Here is a 20,245-nt window from a genome sequence, read left to right as displayed (position 1 = left end):
TTTAATTTTACACAGAAAAAACTGTGAAAATGAAAAAAAATTATAGAATTAGATCTCAAAAGTTCTCTTCTATATCAAGGTACCAGGTAGAATAGAATCCCAAAGATAGGATTAACTGCTACATTTACAATGCAAAAACTATTGGGTACAAAAACTATTCTAGGATCTTTACTTATATTGTTTAATTGATCTTTATAACAATCTTACGAGATTGGCAATTTCATCCCCATTTTACAGATGAAGATACTAAGCTTTGTAAGGTTAAGAAATTAGCCTAGTATTTATATTAAGGCTGAACATCTCACTAGCAGCTGAATACTTCTTTCAGAAGTGTGTCAGGACATAAATCCTGATATCAACATCCCTGTCAACACCATCCAGGAAATCTCTTAAAAGTACCTGAGGGAACCTATTTAATTGTGTAACAAAACAAACGGGAAAAGAGGAGGAAAAAATATATATATTTAGATTAACTTTTAGATCAATTTTTCATTAGTTCCTTAAACATCTGGGCTGTCTTATCTTGACAGACAGGCAAGAAATTGCCTCCTCCTCCCCAATTCATATCCTAAGCTTTGTAACAATGAAAATTAGAATTTCTGACTGTGAAAGAGTAAAAGAAATAACAGACATAGAGGAGAGGCAAAGAGAGACAGAGAGATAGAAATAGGAAGGGACAGAAGGAAGGAAGGAAGAAAATACAGTAGACAAAGGTTAAAACCCTAGAACAAGATTGGAACCATAAGTTGACCAGATTCTAAAGCTCTTCCTACTGTATCACACTGATTCCCAAGAAAGGGAAGGGCATCAATACTTTACAAAAACAAGGAAAAACATAAAATGGATAGAGTCATCTAAATATGCTAAAATGAAAAACCTTCATTTTACTGAAATAATATATAAAAATTATTCCAACAGAGGTCCATAGTTCTATGATTCTTTAAATTATTTTTCTATTAAACAATGTTAATAGGGTGGGTAAACAACCTAGAAGTCTACATTAATAACAATCTAACCAGACTTTTAAACATACCGTTTTAGCTAGAGAGACAAAATTATTAGCTCAACTGTGTCAGAAACTAAAATGAAATTAAAGATTATTTTTTATTTTAAAAGATCTCTCCAGGTCCTATAAAATATACTTCCTAACCCTACTTGATAAACCACACTTAATTTTTTTTTTTAAGATAAAGGATGTTCTTTTATTTATTTATTTATTTATTTATTGGCTGCATTGGGTCTTCGTTGTTGCGCGTGGTCTTTCTCTAGTTGCGGCAAGTGGGGCTACTCTTTGTTGTGGTGCGCGGGTTTCTCATTGCGGTGGCTTCTCTGGTTGCGGAGCACAGGCTCTAGGCATGCGGGCTTCAGGAGTTGTGGCTCGCGGGCTCTAGATTGCAGGCTCAGTAGTTGTGGCGCACAGGCTCAGTTGCTCCATGGCATGTGGGATCTTCCCTGACCAGGGCTCGAACCCTTGTCCCCTGCACTGGCAGGTGGATTCTTAACCACTGTGCCACCAGGTAAGTCCCAAAGGAGTTTTAAATAGTTTATTCCTTAAATTATCACAGCAGCTTATGGTAAACATTCAAATGTTTATTAAGCAAAATTTCAACCTATAAAAACACATGTAAATAAGAAATGTAGAATTGTTTTAAGATTAATATTTGTACCAAAAATTTTAATTTTAGACTCTAATCACAAGTTAATGCTACATCAACTAAGATCAAAGTGAATATTCATATAAATTCATATAGTATTCTTTATTTATTTGCTTATTTGTTTGTGTGTTTTTACCTTATCTGTGGTAAAAGGTATGCTTTATCTAAGAACACAATTTAACCTTTCATTATATGATGAAATCGCTAGTATAGTTTTCTGTCACACCTAAAGCCAAGGTACCAAAACAGTGCTTTGTAAAATAGATTAAAATTATCCTTTATGTTCTTTTTTTACTCCCACGCTTTTTTGTTTTCAACGAGAAAAGTAGAACTTAAGATATTTGAGTATGCTTCAAAACTGAACTACATAAAAAATGGTTTGTCGGTAAGTATAGGACTATATTTATTATATAGAGGTACATTCAGAAACATAAGAAAATGTACTGAACCAAGAGTCACAAAAACTTGAAAACGAACTAAAAATAACACAAATTATACAAGTATTAACTATAGAAGGAAGTACAACAGAGTACATACTATATAATTACCCATTAAAGTTTTCCATCCTTAGCTTTTCTACTTCCTTAGCATTTATAAACTTATCATAGAATTGAGTTGGAAGGTACCTCTGTCCACTCTCTAATTTAGTACAGAATATCTGAACACTTAACTCTGAGAGATGGTCTGCCAACCTCTACATAAATGCCTCCAATAACAGAAAATTTCTATAACCCCCAAGGCACCTATGGAAGACAGTCTCTAAGGCGGTCACCAATAAGACTACTAGTGTTTTTACATCATTTTGTAGTCCCTGGCCCTTGAGTGTGGACTGGATTTACTGACTCACTTGTACCCAAGTGCAGAGTGGAAGTCCTGGGATGTCATTTCCAAGATTTATAAAGAGATGGTAGCATCCATCCTGAGGGCAGGCATGTGCCCTCTCTCAGACTGCTCACTCTGGGGGAAGCCAGCTGCCATGTCATGAGGCAACCTTGTGGAAAGGTCCAAGTAACAAAGAACTGAGGGAAGCCTTCAGTCAACAGCCTGTGAAGAGTGGAAGCCCTCAGTCCAACAAGGAACAGAGGTCCAGGTCACTGAGATTGAAAGGACATCATCCCCAAGTCGAGTTTTCAGGTGAGACCACAGCCCCTGTAAAAAACTTGACTGCAACCTCAAGAGAGACCTAAAATCAGAGGCTCCCAGCTGGGATGTTGGGACCCTCAGAAACAGTGAGATAAATATTTGCTATTTTAAGCCACTTAGTTTTGGGGTAATTTGTTACACAGCAATAGATAATACAGAATTCCTTTAATTTTTTCTCAAGTATAAGAAGGCATTTTGTTTTGTTTTCCAATATTGAATTAAAATCTACTTTCATCTAAGTATGTCTTTGGGTCAGCATAATAAAAATCTGTTACATTAAAAACTTTTACACATTTGAATCTGACAATCATCAGGTCTGTTTCCCTACTTCCTTCAACCATTCTTCACATACCTTCCAGATCCCCTACAATTCTAGTCATTCTCCTCTGAACATTTGTTAATCTCTCTCTTTAAAGCATCTGAAATAGAACACAATACTCCAGGTATGGTCTGGTCAACAACTGTACACAGTGAAATTAACAATTCCCATTATGTGGGTACTATACAGTGAACACACCTAGACACCTAAAGTTGCTTTACATCATCTAGTTGTGAGATACTGTTTTTTGCACTTCCCAGAATTTCATTTCAAAAGCTTTTCCTAAAGTTGGAAAGAAGACCAACCTAATTCTATTTCCAAGCTCTCAAAATAATGTAAACAACAAAAAACCAAAATTTACAAAAATTTGCAAACAATATATACAGTAAGGTGTTAATATCCAAAATATGCAAAGAACTCATACATCTCAACATCAAAAAACAAACAACCTGATTCCTGATTAAAAAATGGGCAGAGAATCTGAACAGACATTTTTCCAAAGACATACAGATGGCCAACAGGCACATGAAAAGATGTTCAACATCACTAATCATCAGGGAAATACAAATCAAAACCACAATGAGATATTACCTCACACATGTCAGAATGGCTATTATTGAAAAAGACAACAAATAACAAGTACTGGTGAGGATGTGGAGAACACGGAACCCTCGTGGACTGTAGGTGAGAATGTAAATTGGTGCAGCCACTATGGAAAACAGTACAGAGAGTCCTCAAAAAATTAAAAATAGAACTACCATAGGACCCAGTAATTCCACTCCTGGATATTTATCTGAAGAAAACGAAGACATTAATTAGAAAAGATATATGCCCCCCTATGTTCACTGCAGCATTATTTACAAAAGCCAAGATATGGAAGCAACCTAAGTGCCCATCAGTAGATGAACTGAGAAAGAAGATGTGGGGGGTGTGTGTGTGTGTGTGTGTGTGTGTGTATTTTTTTTTATATACACACACACACACACATATATATATGCACAATGGAATATTACTCAGCCATAAAAAAGAATGAAGTCTTGTCATGGATGGACCTACAGGATATTATGCTAAGTGAAATAAGTCAGACAGAGAGAGGTAAATACTGTATGATTTCACTTATATGTGGAATCTAAAAAACAGAAACAGTTATACATAGAGAACAAACAGGTGGTTGCCAGAGGGGAAGGGTGTTGGGGGAGAAAAGAAATAGGTGAGGGAAATTAAGAGGTAAATTTCCAGTTCTGAAATAAATGAGTCATGGGTATAAAATGTATAGTGTGGGGAATATAGTCAATAACTATGTAGTATCTTTGTAAGGTGACATATTGTAACTAGACTTATCATGGTGATCATTTTGAAATGCATAGAAATATCAAATCACTATGTTATATAACAGGAACTAACACAGTCTTCAATAATTATACTTCAATTATACTTCAAAAACAAACAAACAAACTCATAGAAAAAAGAGACCAGATTTGTGGTTACCAGAGGTAAGGAGCAGGGGAAGGGAGAACTGGATGAAGGCTGTCAAAAGGTACAAACTTCCAGTTATAAGATAAACAAGTACTAGGAATGTAATGCACTACATGATAAAAATAATTAACACTGCTGTATATTATACAGGAAAGTTGTTGAGATTAAATCCTAAGAGGTCTCATCACAAGGGAAAATATTTTTTTCTATTTTTTAAATTTTGTATCTATATGAGATGATGGATGTTTACTAAACTTGTTGTGATAATTATTTCATAATGTATGTAAGTCAAATTATTATGCTGTACACCTTAAACTTACCCAGTGCTATATGTCAATGGTATCTCAATAAAACTGGAAGAAAATAGATAAATAAATAAACAGGAAAAAATGTTAAACCAAAATGGACATTAAGGCACCAATTTTAGCTGAGTTCTATAAAGCTTTCTCACAGATTTTATGTAAGTTCCATTTTCTTTTTCAATAGATCAACAAAAGTCACAAAACATGGCACTTAATCATAGAAACTCATTCATTTCACAGAATTCATTATTTAAATCAAATATATCAACTGTAAATAGTATAAAAATGTTATGTCCTTTTTCATGTAGTACTGTTTCTCTATAAAATAGTGTTGACTTGTGAAATGAGATCAACCTCCTAGTAGAGTGGCAAGCATGTGATTGGTGCAATATAAATTTATCCCCTTTAGAACTCATAAGGTAAGGGCATTGTCCTTAGGGTTGCTAATAACATGCTATGGAAGAGCTACTGTGCTACAGATAAAGTATAAAAATTTACTCTGGAAAAAGTTTACCTTGTTTTTTAAAAAAATTTTAGGTGTAATTTTGAAACACTGGGAATCCTGATTAGATCAATTATGTTAAAGATGCCACATGGAGAGACTCCTACTTGTGGCAACACGTTTGAAGTAAGTATTCATTTAAAAATACTTGTGTCTATTATGTGCTGGTACGATGCTGCATCCCTGGGATACAATGGTTGAGTTACTATGGTGAACAAGAAGATAAAACACAAAACAAGGGCTTCTAAGGGAGGGTGTGGTGTTTTGTAAGGTATCTTTTTACACAAACAAAAACAAACTCAAAATAAAAAGGAAGAAAAATCAGCTGAAATATGTAAGCTTTGGCTATTCAATGTAATGGTCTCAAAATTAAATGGCAAAAAAAAAAAGTATTCTCAGACATGGGTCAGCACTGGATTTATAACCTGAAGACCTGGATTAAAGTCTTCTGTATAAAAATAATATACATAAAATATAAAGTAAAGACTATCATAAAAAATTACAAATAAAATGCCATGGAAGTTCTGAGGTATCTTGCTAAGAATGGGTCTGAAGGATTGTTAGTATCCTAACATGCAGAGATGGGAAGGGAAAAGGTACTAACATTTATTGTGCATCCACTATGTCAGATCCTGTGCTAAATACTCCCATCCATCACCTATATAACACTCACAACTCTCCAGTTTCATTTTACAGATGATTACACTAATACTCTGAGACGTTAGTTACTTGTCTAAGGTCACACTGCAAAAAGTGAAGAAGCAAGAATGGGGTGACCGGGTCTAAAATCCTGTGACCTTTCCACTATAACATTCTAACACATACAGGGGTGAAAACAAAGAGAAGATAGTTAGGATTCAAGTAATCTTGAGGCTAATGTCAAAGTTTTAGAAAACGGAATTCAACTTATTTCCTGTCCTATGTAGTGATTTGTCATTTATTAGCTGAGTAAGTCTAAGGCAATGCTTCTTAAACTTTTCTCCATAAGGACAGAAGAAACTGAACCCATCCCCACAGAGCCCATAAGCATAAAATTTCTTTGAAGTCTTTGAATTTTACCTAGAAATTAGTGTGAATATTACATTCTCCATATATCTTCTGTTTAATATAAAAACACTATTTTTTATCCAACTCTTCAAGTGAAATTGATGACAGCTCCATTAGTGTGTGCCATGTTCTGTGACAACAGATTTATCTCTTGGCACATTGCAGCTTATCGCTAATACTCCTATTTCAAAAGCAAAGGCCGGGGGGATAAAGTAAGCTATTTCTTGTTTATTCAAGAACCAATGATGCACACTGAGGATTATTTAACACCAAATGAAACTCAAGTAAGAGTTATTGGCCATAGCCTTATTTTCTAAAATATGAGAACACCCTACTGAAAGCAGGAAAGCAATCCTGACCCACATATAGGGAGGAAACACCCTTTTCTCCATGTCACCACAGTAATAAAGAACCTCTGCCAAGGAGTAAAGACACATCTTAATAGTTTCCATGAGCCCTTTTAAGGCCACTGTAAGAAATAAGGTCCTGGACCTAGAAATGCTAAATAGATCATAAAGAAAATTTTAATTAGCCATGTCAGTGTGCCATTCTGTTAAAAGGTAATCAACAGATGCCTTAAATTTTTTTCCAAAGTGCTTTCAAATACTTTATTTTGTTCAACTTCAGAGCTCATTCCCAGACTAATACAATAGCAAGTACTATCATCTGGAAATTAAGTCAGTAGTAGGGTAAGTAGCTCTTCCAAGACTGCAATCAGTAGCAAAGGGAAACTTAAATCCTAGAAATCTGATTTCCAGCTTACTGAGCTACTGAGGAAAACTGCATCTTTTCATACTTATTTTGCAGCATATATCAAAGCATATCACACACTATTTAGTAAGTAACTAGCTGATAAACTCGATTTCACAAACAGAAAAAGAGGCTGAACACAATTATGTAACTAGGAACATAAAATAGTACCCCTGCTCTCTTATGATACATTCCTAGTACTGGCTTTAAAAAAGAAAAAGAAAAGAAAAAGACAAGAATTAGGAAGTAGGAGGGTGGGAAGAAAACAGGTTAAAATTCCTTCACAAAAAAATTACATATCCATAATGGCATCAAATTCAAGTGTTTGTGTGTGTGTGTTTTTCCCCTAACAATATACTGTTATGGCTTAATTGGTTGGTCACTAAAATTTTTCTTTCCTGTGTGGAAGCAATCTACCCACTGAAACCTAAGATAAAACTGTTCATTACATTTTCCTCCTAAACGAGACCAAAGAATATGTCATATAAAGGAAAATGGGCTCTTAGGCGTTTCTCCTTTCTAGTAAAATTTCAAGGCAACACGTGCCAACACTGGAGACAAAATTCTACTTGGATTTACTATGAAGTAAAGGTTTATAGCATATTAAAGCCTACATGTTAATCTCTGTGCCATTAACTTCTTGAAGCATTCTAAGAAGTCCGCAGCAAAGGGAGGGAAATAAATGTTAGGATCACAACCTATGAATGTGGGTGGAACAAAGACTTCTCCCTTCATTATGCAGAGGGAACCAAGTTGCCAAAAATGCTCTGCTCAGATACCATGCGTGGTTACTGACTGCACCTCTGGGTACAGAAAAGAAAAAAATCAAATGCTGGTCAAAGGCCGCCCCTGCCTGCCCCCGCCCCTATCGCTCAAGGCCTCGCCCCAGAGCTGCAGCCCCAATCTCTTTCTCCCCTACATAAGAAAGCGGCTTAACCCTAAGAGTTCTACAAGCTCCCGTTCCCGTGTCTCCTACGCAGACGCCCCCGGGACACCGGTCCAACCCGAGTTCCAAATCTAGTCGCTGTCCCCCTCCCCGACCCCGCCCAGACCCCCAAAGCCCTGCTGCCACTGACCACTGACGTCAGAAAGGCCAAACCTGGCCCCTGCGGGGCTGCCCCAGCCCCGCAGCACTCTCCCCTCCTCCCGGCCAAGGCGTGCCCAGAAAGGGACGCGAGCGCGTCCCTCGGCTGTCGCTCGGGCTCGGCAGAGGGGCGAGAAAGGAAGAATCAGCGCAGTCAGCCGCCCTCCCGCCCCGCAGCAGCAGCGAGGTGGGCACCAACCCTGCGCTGGCTTACTGCTCAGGGGCGGGCGGTGCCAGGGCGAGGGCCGTCGCTCGGCCCCCGGAGCCGGGTTGGCAGCGAGAGAAAGGTGTGGTTCAGGAGCGGCGGCTTCCCGTCGGGGCCTGGCCCCCATCCGTCGGCGCCGGGGCCTCACCCACGACCCCAGTCGCCACCCAGTCAGCACCCAAGCCTACCCAAGACCCTTCTCCGGGGCCGCGAACGCCGCCCTTGGGGGTCGCCATGGTCGCAGCCCTGTCAAGTGGTGACAGGCGGTGACGGGTGACCATGGCAACCCGAGGTGTGCAGCGCGGCCCGACCCCGCCTCCGCCTCCCGAAGTCGCTAACCTGAGGGCTCCGGGACGAGCCCGGAGAAACCGCGGAGGAGAAAGCGGCGCGGAGGCCGGAGGACGGGGCCCCCAAGCGGCGGGCTCTGGGCTGGAAAGGGAGTGTGAGGGCGGCGGTCTGGGCTCGGCGTCAGTCCTGCCTCCAGCCGCCCGCGCGTCAATCCATCAGCTCTTCAGTCTGTCCTTCCTCCCGTCTCCCCCTCCCGGGCCGGCGACCGTCCGCTCAGCCTCTCACACACTGCGGTTGTCAAGCGGCGCTGCAGCCGAGCACCAGCCCCGAGCCGCAGCCAATCGCCGCGCTTCCCCGAGGCGCCTCAGGACCCCGCCGAGCGGGGCGGCCAGGCAGGTGCCTGCGTCGAAGGGAGAGTCGGCTGGGCGGGCGCCAGCCCGGGACACGGTGGGGACTGGTCTGGTGGACCGGCTCCCCGCTAGGGCTCCAAGGACCAGCTGGACTCGAAGGAAAAGCCGGCGCGGCGACTGCGTGAGAGACCAGCAGCCGGCACGCAGAGCCTTTGGTGGCTGGTGACCCGGCGTCCCGAAATAGGGCGGAGGGGGTTGTCTCCTCCGAATCGAGAGTCGTCTGCGCATTAGAAGTGACTCTTAAGACTCCTCCCAGTTGATCTATTAATAAGGGATAACGAAATAAATCTCGCCGCCTTCTCCTCTCTCTGCTTTTCCAGGTCCCACTTCCTGAAGGCTCCAGCAGTTTAATTCCCCCTTCTTGATGCTTGAAGTATTTTTGTTATTTAACACTTAACACATTCACTGTTTTCCATCACCCGTTTTGATTGTAAGCCCCATGACAGCAAACCTCACTAGTTCCCACCCTATCGGTGCAGCAGCATTCCACAAATATACCTGATGCTCAACCGAGCTGAATTAAGCATTCAGGGGTAAAACCATGTAGAGCTAACGAAAGAATACAGGACACAAACCTGTAAGAACTCGGTCCTCACAAAGGCTAAAAGCCAACAGTAAGCGGGGCCTCCCAAAGTGAGGGAAATGTGGCAAAAGGGACTGGTAATAAACATCAGAAACATTTCTGGAAAGGAAGAATTTGACCCAATTCAAGATAAAAGAAGCTATAGCTTGAGGAAAAGGTTCTAAGAAAAATATTTACAAATTGATGGAAAACAATTTAAGCACAGACGCTTAACTGCAAAACTTCAATTGCCTAGCCCTGATTAACTCCTGGAAGAAAGTCTTCATTAAGAATGCTCTCAGTGATAAGTGACAGAAAAATAAATGTAAACACAAGTTAATGTTACCCAGGGTCTTGATGTTAAAAACAACAGCAACAACAACAAAAACTTTACAGAACGTATGAAATGAAAAAGTGGGCAAATATATCTTGGGAATAAATAGTCTGTTGATTATTTTACCACTATAGTTTACCTGACAACTCGCTTCTCAATCTTGATTCTCAAATAATAGCAGTTACAAGAACCAGCATCACTTAAATCTTAAACTAAATCTAGAAACAGTTACTAATCAGGAACAATCTGAAAAACATTTGACCACCTAATAGGGGCAGGGTGCTATAAAAAGGAAGAACCTGACCTTCTGGCACTAGATTGGTTTTGGTGTTCACTAACTACAAAACAAAATGCTTTGCCTATATTCTCATTTAAGCCTCACAATCTCCCTTAAAGTGCCTGTTAATTATTACCATTTTAGAGATTAAGGGAAATAAATCACCCAAGGTCAAACAGCTGATAGGTAGCAGAGCCAAGATTCTAACCATTCTGAATCTTAAAACCTTCTTTATCTACTCCACCTCACTGTGTAATAACTGGAAATTTTAGCTTGAAGAAAATGGACTTTATTCTGACAAGGCAGAGGGAATAACAGGTCTTATTCATGTTTATATCCCTCATGCCCTAGGGCATAGTGTTATTTGCATCTAAGTTTTCAGTAAATAGTAATCAGAATTATTGGAAGCAGATGCACAACCATTATATTTCCAGAAAAGGGGAATGGGAGGAGGAAAAGAACCAGGCACTGAAATACAAGACATCTGGTACATCTTATCACTTGTACACTGATAAATGCATTGACTATGTATTTGCTTCCTAATGTAACATCAAGTTTTACACTACAACCTTAATAGCTGTTAGCCTAAGATATCACCTTTCCTTCTACACTCAGCCACACTGGTTAAGATTAGATCTTCTTGTCTTTCACTCTAGTTGCTGCAAAGCAGCGAATTGTTCAGAAAGGACAAGGCTTTCTTAGATGAAGGGCTGTCCTCACATCCTGAGGTACTGCCTCAATCACTCACCAAATATTTAGAGTGCCTCCTCTGGATCAGTAACTAGGCTAGGTATCATTTGAAAATGCGGGTTCTAACTTGACGGAATGATTCATGGTGCCTCGTGACTCAAATAAGCCTATAGGCTAAGGTGGACCCCTTTTAATCTGATTCTCAAATCTCACTTCTAAAAGGGAGAATAAACGTTTTTGGTGTTTCCCCAAAAGTAGAAAGGAAGCTGAGTACAAACCTAAGTAAGGAAATCTTGCCTCAAGTTGTTCAGGGGAAGATCAATGGGTATAAGGGAATTTGTTTTAAAAGCTCCACTCTCATTAGAATGCATACTCAGAAATATACACACCAAAGAGCTGTGTGCTTCAGAGCCAGCAGTGCTCTGGCTCTGGGAAAACAAAGTACTACCACGGCTGCTTCTCCTTCAAACAGGTTCAAGGATTATGAAGGTAGAATACTGGGTCTACCAGAGCTCCTCTCCACACCCCTAAATAAAAGCTTAAATTCTATGTGGATGGTTGAACCTAGTAAAGAAACATACCTTCTTGTTTCAACATAAAAAAGGTATGCTTTTATTTATATTAAGTAAATATCTGGATGTTATATTGAAAACAAAAGTAAATAAAATAAAATACTTGTTTTGGAAAGAAATACTCAACCTATTTAAATTAAGTCATTGAAATAGTTCAACAATTTTTAAAAACTAGAAATTATGTGTTAGGAAATGTTAATAATATGTTGGTAAGGGGGAAATCTCCCCCCTATCCTTCTTGAGTTTTTGTTGGCTGGTCTAATGATTAAATTGACACCAGACAGATTAACAGGAGAAAAAAAATGAATTTAATTACCTATGTGTGGGAGTCCATAAGAATATGAGGCCCTAAACCAAGTTAGGCAACTGAGGCTTACATGCCATCTGAGAAAAGGAGAAGGGGTTAGGGATTTGGGACTCCAAAGGGGAGGAAAACACTTTACATGAAGATGGGGAAATGTTTGGTAAACAAATGTTTGCTGGGCTATGCAAACAATGGGACACAAAGAAGACACTTGTCTCCAGGCCCTGAAGAGTTCCCCCTACCACTCTTAGCCCATATTCTGTGTAGGTATCTCCCACAATGGTGCTCTTCCTGGACCAGGCCCTTTATCTAAATTCTTTTAGGCAGTTAAGGGGGAGGTAAAAAGAAAGACTTCCTGAGTCTTTTGTTTCTTAAAAATAATCAGCATAAAATAATGCTCATGCCAAAGAGAAACATTTTAGGGAGGCAAATTTTGCTCCCCTTCCGTCCCACCTTTAAAACTTCCCCCAAGAAATTTCATAGTCCGGAAGCTGAGATAGAAGATTGTTTTATCTCACTGAACCAGTCTCTTAGTCCTGACAATAGATTAGTTCAGTTAGACTCATTTTAGGAGGAGGTGATTCAGGTGGGCTCCCCAAAATAGGGCTGTGGTGCAAGCAAACAGGCATTTAATGAGGCATTTCTATGGGGACAAAATAAAACAATGGTTAATGACTGGAGCAGACACATAATCCCAGTTCCTGGGATCTGAAGGCAGCCAGTGGAGATTTCTAGACATCCGGCTTAAAGCATATTCAGATGGAATAGGGCAGGCAGTGACAATTTGACAGATTTTCCTGGTTTGTCACTTGAATGTCTTTGGTGATGTCATCAGGTATACCAGTAAACTTTCTGAGTGGCCCACACAGCAAGAGGCACAAAAAAGATTGTCTAAAACATGAGCAACTGTGGTGATTTCTCTGAAGTTTGTATCAGGTTTTCTAGTTTTAGTTTGCAGGGCCTCAGGAGAAAAGGCAATTCTCAATAATTCCAAATCAAAAGGATGGGAAAAAGCAGACATTAGTTCAGAGAGTTGTAGCTAGATATGAGGAAACTAGAAGAATTGAGGATCTAGTCCAGTTTATAGGTAGAAAACAAACCTCAAAGACAATGGACAGTATTAGAAGCTAATATCCACAGTGTATTACTGAAACATAAATTTTCTCCCTAAAATCATGTTTTTATAAGTTTATTTATTTTGGCTGCGTTGGGTCTTCGTTGTTGTGTGAGGGCTTTCTCTAGTTGTGGCGAGCGGGGGCTACTCTTCATTGCGGTGCACGAGCTTCTCATTGCGGTGGCTTCTCTTGTTATGGAGCATGGGCTCTAGGCGCGCACGCTTCAGTAGTTGTGGCACGTGGGCTCAATAACTGTGGCTCGAGGGCTCCAGAGCGCAGGCTCAGTAGTTGTAGCGCATGGGCTTAGTTGCTCCGCGACATGTGGGATCTTCCTGGACCAGGACTCGAACCCGTGTCCCCTGCATTGGCAGGCAGATTCTTAACCACTGTGCCACCAGGGAAGTCCCATCACCCTAATTTTTTACCAAAGGTAGTCAACTTAAGACAAATTTGTTTGCAAAATAAGTTTAGTTTCAATAAACTTGGCCTATCTACTTAAAATACAGCAAGAATTGCAATTGACCATGTAGGCCCTCCTAATCTGCTTTGTTGGAACCTTTCATAAGGAATTTCAGACTGGACTTTTTTTTTCAGATTGGACTTTTAAATGCCTCTTGAAGCCAGGAAGTCAAGCCAAGGACTTACCATCACAATTGTCTGTAATACCTATATATTGGGGTGAATTCCTCTCTTCTCAAGGTCCCCCAAATATCCTGAGGTTCCTGCACCTGTCAGGAATTGACCTTCCTTACTCACCTGGTAAGGTTGCTGGGAACCCTGTAAGCAAGGTACCAGTCTGTTTCTCCAAGGGATTTTATTGGCTACATAAAGTCAACCTTAGTTCCTTAAAGTGTTCTGGTCATATTTCTGAGTCTATGCATGTCTCTCTCAAATATGACAATCCAATCATAGACTTAGTAATATGACCTATGTGTCTAGGTGTGTCCTGTTACAATAAAAACAGATTCTTACTGAACTTATGAAAATAACTATTGATACATCGCCATGAAAATAGGAATACTCACTGAGAGTTTCTGAATCCTGGAGGGGTCAAGTAGGGAGAAAAAGTTAAATGTTTCAATTCTGCTTACAAAGGTATAACTTACCAAGTTGCTCTAAGTCATAGGTAGCTTAAGAAGAAAGGTTTCTTTGTATCTGGAAAAGAAAAGATTAAAGAACCAGCAATATTTCAAATAAAAAGTCATAAAAATTATAATAATAAGTTTATTCAGTCCCATGTAATTAATTCTGGTTCTGTTGATCTTTTGTAAGACATTTTATGAAGCCATCATTTTCTCCATTAGGGCCCTATAAATTCTTATCCAGTCAGTGGTATGATTTGAAAGTTATCAGAAATTTGATTCTAGAATACTTGTTAGATTCCTTCCCATGAATTTCTCTGAAGGTGAAACACATTTGCAGGAAGGTTTTGTAAAATCACCTGAGGAAAACAATAACTGTCTGTAAATGATAAAAGACTTCAAAATGCCCATTGTTAGAGTTCATTTGATAAGGCAGTGTAGGTTTTTTTATGATGTACAACATTTAAGATAACAACCAAAATTATGATGACAACATTATACCAGGACATATCATATTTTTAGGAATATCACATAATTTCTGGAACACTTATAATATATAACTGTACAGACACAACAAAAAGAAGGGTTAATGTTACTTATTTGACAATGCTTCCCATGCAATTTAACATATCAAATGAGACTAATTAATTTAACATCTCCCTTTTTACAAGGAGAGAGGACAAATCTTTTGAAATGTCCAGGGTGCCTCTGGAATATTTCAAAGTTAGACTAAGGTCAAAAAGACTTCATTTAGAATTTGATTTCAGGAAGTTTGTCAAGAATACCAAAAGGTTTTAAAACATTTGGTCAAGTAGGATTACAGGTCACTGTGAAACAATACTTAGTTATCCATTTAACCATAGTGACAAAGATTTTGCAGGCAGATATAGAAAATTACACAGTTCTGAACAAAACTTAGTTCTTTTAGTTTCAAGAAAACTCAATTTAGTTAAGTAACCAAGACCTGATGAACGCAGAAAATACAGGAAATTTTTTGGAAAAACACAGATTATTTTTAATTTAATGTGATTATTTTTAATTTAATGTAATTATTTTTAATTTAGGCAGATTATTTTCTTTTTTTAAACACCTTTATTGGAGTATAATTGCTTTACAATGGTGTGTTAGTTTCTGCTGTATAACAAAGTGAATCAGCTATATGTATACATATATCCCCATATCTCCAAAGCCTTTTAGAATTTCTTATCAAGAGAAGACCAATAGTCCAATAAAACTTTGTTCTTTTATCAGAGAGAAAACCAAATTCTAATTTTGCACAGGCTTACTTTTGTATTAAAATTCATTTACTTAAATAAATTTATTCCAATCTTAACCAGTCCTGACCACACATAAAATTTCTTCCCAAAGATTCATTTTTTCACAATTCTTCTATAACTTTCTATGTCCATTTTAGTTTGTCTATTGTTCTCTTTCCCATTTAGAAATAATCAGTTTTATGACAAAGGCACTTTCATTTCCCTCAACAAAAATGCATCTCCATATCTCATACCTTTTCTTAACCAAAAATACATCTTATTTCTCTTGCATACAGAATTGTTTTCCTTATTATTGCTAGCAGCCTTAGTCACACATGTTAATTAGAAACCTTAATTTCTAGTGAAAATAAAGAAGTAAACAATTGTGAATGGTATTAGCATTTTGTGGCTTGGTGAATTTATAAATACCTTTTATAATTTATAGAAACATGTACCCTTGTATTTATTTTTTAACATCTTTATTGGAGTATAATGGCTCTACAACGGTGTGTTAGTTTCTGCTTTATAACAAAGTGACTCAGCCATACATATACATATATCCCTATATCTCCTCCCTCTTCCGTCTCCCTCCCACCTTCCCTATCCCACCCTTCTAGGTGGTCACAAAGCACCGAGCTGGTCTCCCTGTGCTATGTGGCTGCTTCCCACTAGCTATCTATTTTACATTTGGTAGTTAATTTTTATTTTTATTTTTATTTTTATTTTTATTTTTTGGCTGCGTTGGGTCTTCGTTGCTGTGTGCAGGCTTTCTCTAGTTGTGGTGAGCGAGGGCTACTCTTCATTGCGGTGTGCAGGCTTCTCATTGTGGTGGCTTCTCCTGTTGCAGAGCACGGGCTCTAGGCGTGCGGGCTCAGTAGTTGCGGCAAGCAGGCTCTAGGGCGCCCAGGCTTCAGTAGTTGTGGCGCATGGGCTCAGTAGTTGTGGTGTATGGGCTTAGTTGCCCCTCAGCATGTGGGATCTTCCCAGACTAGGGATCAAACCCATGTCCCCTGCATTGGCAGGCAGATTCTTAACCACTGTGCCACCAGGGAAGTCCTGTACCTTCTTAAATAGTGCAATCTTTCAATGTGGCACAGGACGTGGTTATTAATAGACAAAAATTTATGTTTACTTTCTCTGCAAGAGGAAGATAAAAGTAGATAGACATATATTCCATAACTAATATTGTATTACTTTATCTTATTTGGAAATGACCTAGATATTCAATGAGTTTCCATCATTTGATTTAACTTAGCAAAACTCTAAGGTTTCAAGTTACCAAAAGAATTCTGAAAAGTATTTTTAAGTACACATACCATGATACATAATTATTGTTAACAAGTTCACCTAAAAACTTTTTATCCTATTTGCATCTATTTAATTTGGTTTAATTATTATACTTAATGCTGATAATGCTAAAGACATGCCTGTTTTAGTTAAACCAATAACCTTAAACTTGCTTTTATTTTCTAAAGATTAATCCTAGATCATGTGAACCTGAAAAACATTTGGTTGAGTTTCTATTATATTTTTGAGAATTTTATATAAGCACTTGTTTAAGCCAATTAAATAGGGTTCCACTGGTATAAAAATATCACACATCTACAACATACATATATAGACTCATATACAAACATATAGACAGATACAAACAACGATCTTATAGCTTTCATTTAAAAAAAAACTTTAGTCATTAAATGGGCACAATGGTACAAAACTTACTAGTCTACAGAAGAACATTTGGATCCAAATTTTGTTTCAGCAGTTGGAAAAAGTTAAGTTTATCTGTAAACTTAAAGGTTTTTTACTAATACTGTTGGAGAAGACACATGAATTCTCATTCATTTAAATTTTCAAATGACCTTTTCCTCTTTTTGTTATTTTTCTGATAAAATGACCTCCCTTAACCCTCCTACACTGTTGGTGGGAATGTAAATTGGTGCAGCAACTATAGAAAGCAGTGTGGAGGTTTCTTAAATAACTAAAAAATTGAGTTACCATATGATCCATCAATCCCACTTCTGGACATATATCCAGAGAAAACTCTAATTCGAAAAGATACATGCAATGTTCTTAGCTGTACTATTTACAATAGGCAAGACACAGAGATGAATGGATAAAGATGTGGTACACACACACACAATGCAATACTACACTACTCAGCCATAAAAAAAAAGAGTGAAATAATGCCATTTGCAGTAACATGCATGGACCTAGAGATTATCATACTAAGTGAAATAAATCAGAGAAAGACATATACCATATGATATCACTTATATGTGGAATCTAAAATATGATACAAATGAACTTATTTACAAAACAGAAACAGACTCACAGACGTTGAAAACAAACCTATGGTTACCAAAGGGGAAAGGGGGTGGGAGAGGGATAAATTAGGAGTTTGGGATTAGCAGATACGAAGAACTATATATAAAATAGAAAAACAACAAGGTCCTACTGTATAGCAAAGGGAATTATATTCAATATCTTATAATAAACCATAATGGAAAAGAATATATATGTGTGTGTATGTGTATATGTATATATATATATATGTGTGTGTGTGGACAAAGTATGGAACTGAATTACTTTGCTGTACAGCAGAAACTAACACATCATTGTAAATCAACTACACTTCAATTAGAAAAAAGAAAAAAAAGCAGAAAACCTCCCTTAAGTTTCTGGAACATTTACATCCCAAAGGCACAGGAAAGGAATGCAAGTTCTCCAAGAAGGAGTTGATTTCCTAAGGCTGGAATACTTACACACCTTTTGATATAGATCAGTGAAGTCAGTTGCTTATCATAGGAATGACATGCCCATCAACTTATGTTGGAATGTTTTACTTTCTATCCGGATACATTTAGCTTAGGGGAGAAGGCCTAAAAAATTTCCTATTATGCTCTGAATTTGAGTTATGGTCACAAGTTCAGTCAGACCGGTGGCCTCCCATCTTATTTTCTGCCTTTTACAACAAATCTTTCAATGAAGCTATTTTGAAATTTCGAGGCCTTTTGGCAGCTCCTGCATACGTATTACAGTAGGTATCCAATTCTGTTTGTTTGATTTGGAAGCCCTTGCTTTTTTTTTTTTTTTTTTTTTTTAATTTTGGGCTGCATATGGTCTTCGTTGCTGCGTGCAGGCTTTCTCTAGTTGCCGCGAGCGGGGGCTACTCTTCGTTGTGGTGCGCAGGCTTCTCACTGAGGTGGCTTCTCTTGTTGCAGAGTAGAGGCTCTAGGCACATGGGCTTCAGTAGTTGTGGCACGCGGGCTCAGTAGTTGTGGTTCGTGGGCTCTAGAGCGCAGGCACAGTAGCTGTGGAGATGGGCTTAGTTGTTTCACGGCATGTGGGATCTTCCCAGACCAGGGCTCGAACACCGTGTCCCCTGCATTGGCAGGCGGATTCTTAACCACTGCGCCACCAGGGAAGTCCCAGCCCTTGCTTTTAAGTACACTTTTTAAATGCTCTTATCTAACTGGAACATTCCTCATAATGGCCATTGTCATTCTAGGTTGTAATTTCCTTGAGAACTGGCAGCAGTTTGGTAGGACCCTAGTCACAAATGGAGTGTAACCCACATTTTCTTTCTTTTTTTTTTTTTTTAATATTTCCTTGGCCGCACCGTGCTGCATGTGGGATCTTGGTTCCCCAACCAGGGATCGAACCCGAGCCCCTCGCATTGGAAGCGCAGAATCTTAACCACTGGACCGCCAGGAAAGTTCCATAACCTACATTTTCTGTCCAACCATATCTAGCTGCAAATAGGGTACAACCCATATTTTTGTCCAGCTATTTTTTTATAGATATTTATAGCTTCCAGGGCTATAGTTCATAGTCATTTAATATTTCACCCCCCAATTTCCATATAGTTTTTCCTTTTTTTTTCCTTCTTTTTCTTATGTACAGGACAATTGAACTTCCAATGTCCTAATTTTTTACAATATCTGCAAATGTCTGAAGGCAAATAGGAAGGGGTCTGAGTGGATTTTGATTTTTGTTCTAATTTCTGTCCTTCCCTCTTATTAAGAGAGTCCCTAAAGTTAGCCATTACATATGTATATTTTTTTAACCCACATTTAAATTTGGTCCTTGGATGAGAGCTCTCTATATTTTCGCTTTTAAATATAGCCAATTCAAAGGATGCATCATCTGGCCTTTGATGAGTAGGGTCTAATATTAATCTCAAATAGCAACTCAAATCAATAAGCCTTTTTATGGCTTAACCAAAAATGCAAGAGGCACAAAGGATGAAGCCCTCATAAGATCCAGAAAGTTCATTCCCAGAATTCATCAAGAAAGCAAAGACCAGGACTTCCCTGGTGGCACAGTGGATAAGACTCCACACTCCTGGGGCTTCCCTGGTGGCGCAGTGGTTGAGAATCTGCCTGCCAATGCAGAGGACATGGGTTCGAGTCCTGGTCTGGGAAGATCCCACATGCCACGGAGCAACTGGGCCCATGAGCCACAATTACTGAGCCTGCGCGTCTGGAGGCTGTGCTCCGCAACAAGAGAGGCCGCAATAGTGAGAGACCAGCGCACCGCGATGAAGAGTGGCCCCCGCTTGCCGCAACTAGAGAAAGCCCTCGCACAGAAACGAAGACCCAACACAGCCAAAAATAAATATAAATAAATAAATAAATAAACAAACAAATAAATAAATAAATAAAAGCGTGGTAAAAGAAAAACAAAAAAAAGACTCCACACTCCTAATGCAGGGGGCCCAGGTTCGATCCCTGGTCAGGGAACTAGATCCCACATGCATGCCGCAACTGAGTTCACATGCCGCAACTAAGGAGCCCACCGGCTGCAACTAAGACCCGGTGCAACCAAATAAATAAATAAATATTTTTTAAAAAAAGAAAGCAAAGACCT

At 38.9% G+C, this 20,245-nt stretch overlaps 1 protein-coding gene across 3 annotated transcripts in view; it reads right to left on the bottom strand.

Moving 5' to 3' along the window:
• WDR47 (WD repeat domain 47) overlaps positions 1-20,023 on the bottom strand; it is a 65,287-nt gene extending 45,264 nt beyond the window's left edge. The window contains exons 1-2 of one of the 3 annotated variants that reach the window (XM_082450564.1): positions 14,142-20,023; positions 8,823-13,394 (exon numbers count right to left, since the gene is read on the bottom strand). The gene's annotated coding sequence lies outside the window, so the exon portion shown is untranslated. The remainder of the gene's footprint in view (positions 1-8,822; positions 13,395-14,141) is intronic. The other 2 variants (XM_082450565.1, XM_082450563.1) reach the window with 2 other exon arrangements.
• Positions 20,024-20,245: the final 222 nt, after the last annotated feature.

Source organism: Balaenoptera physalus (assembly GCF_965194825.1).
Source record: "Balaenoptera physalus genome assembly, chromosome: 1".
Lineage (NCBI taxonomy): Eukaryota > Metazoa > Chordata > Mammalia > Artiodactyla > Balaenopteridae > Balaenoptera > Balaenoptera physalus.
Note: the sequence above shows the minus strand (reverse complement) of the source record. Positions and strands in the feature narration are given on the sequence as shown.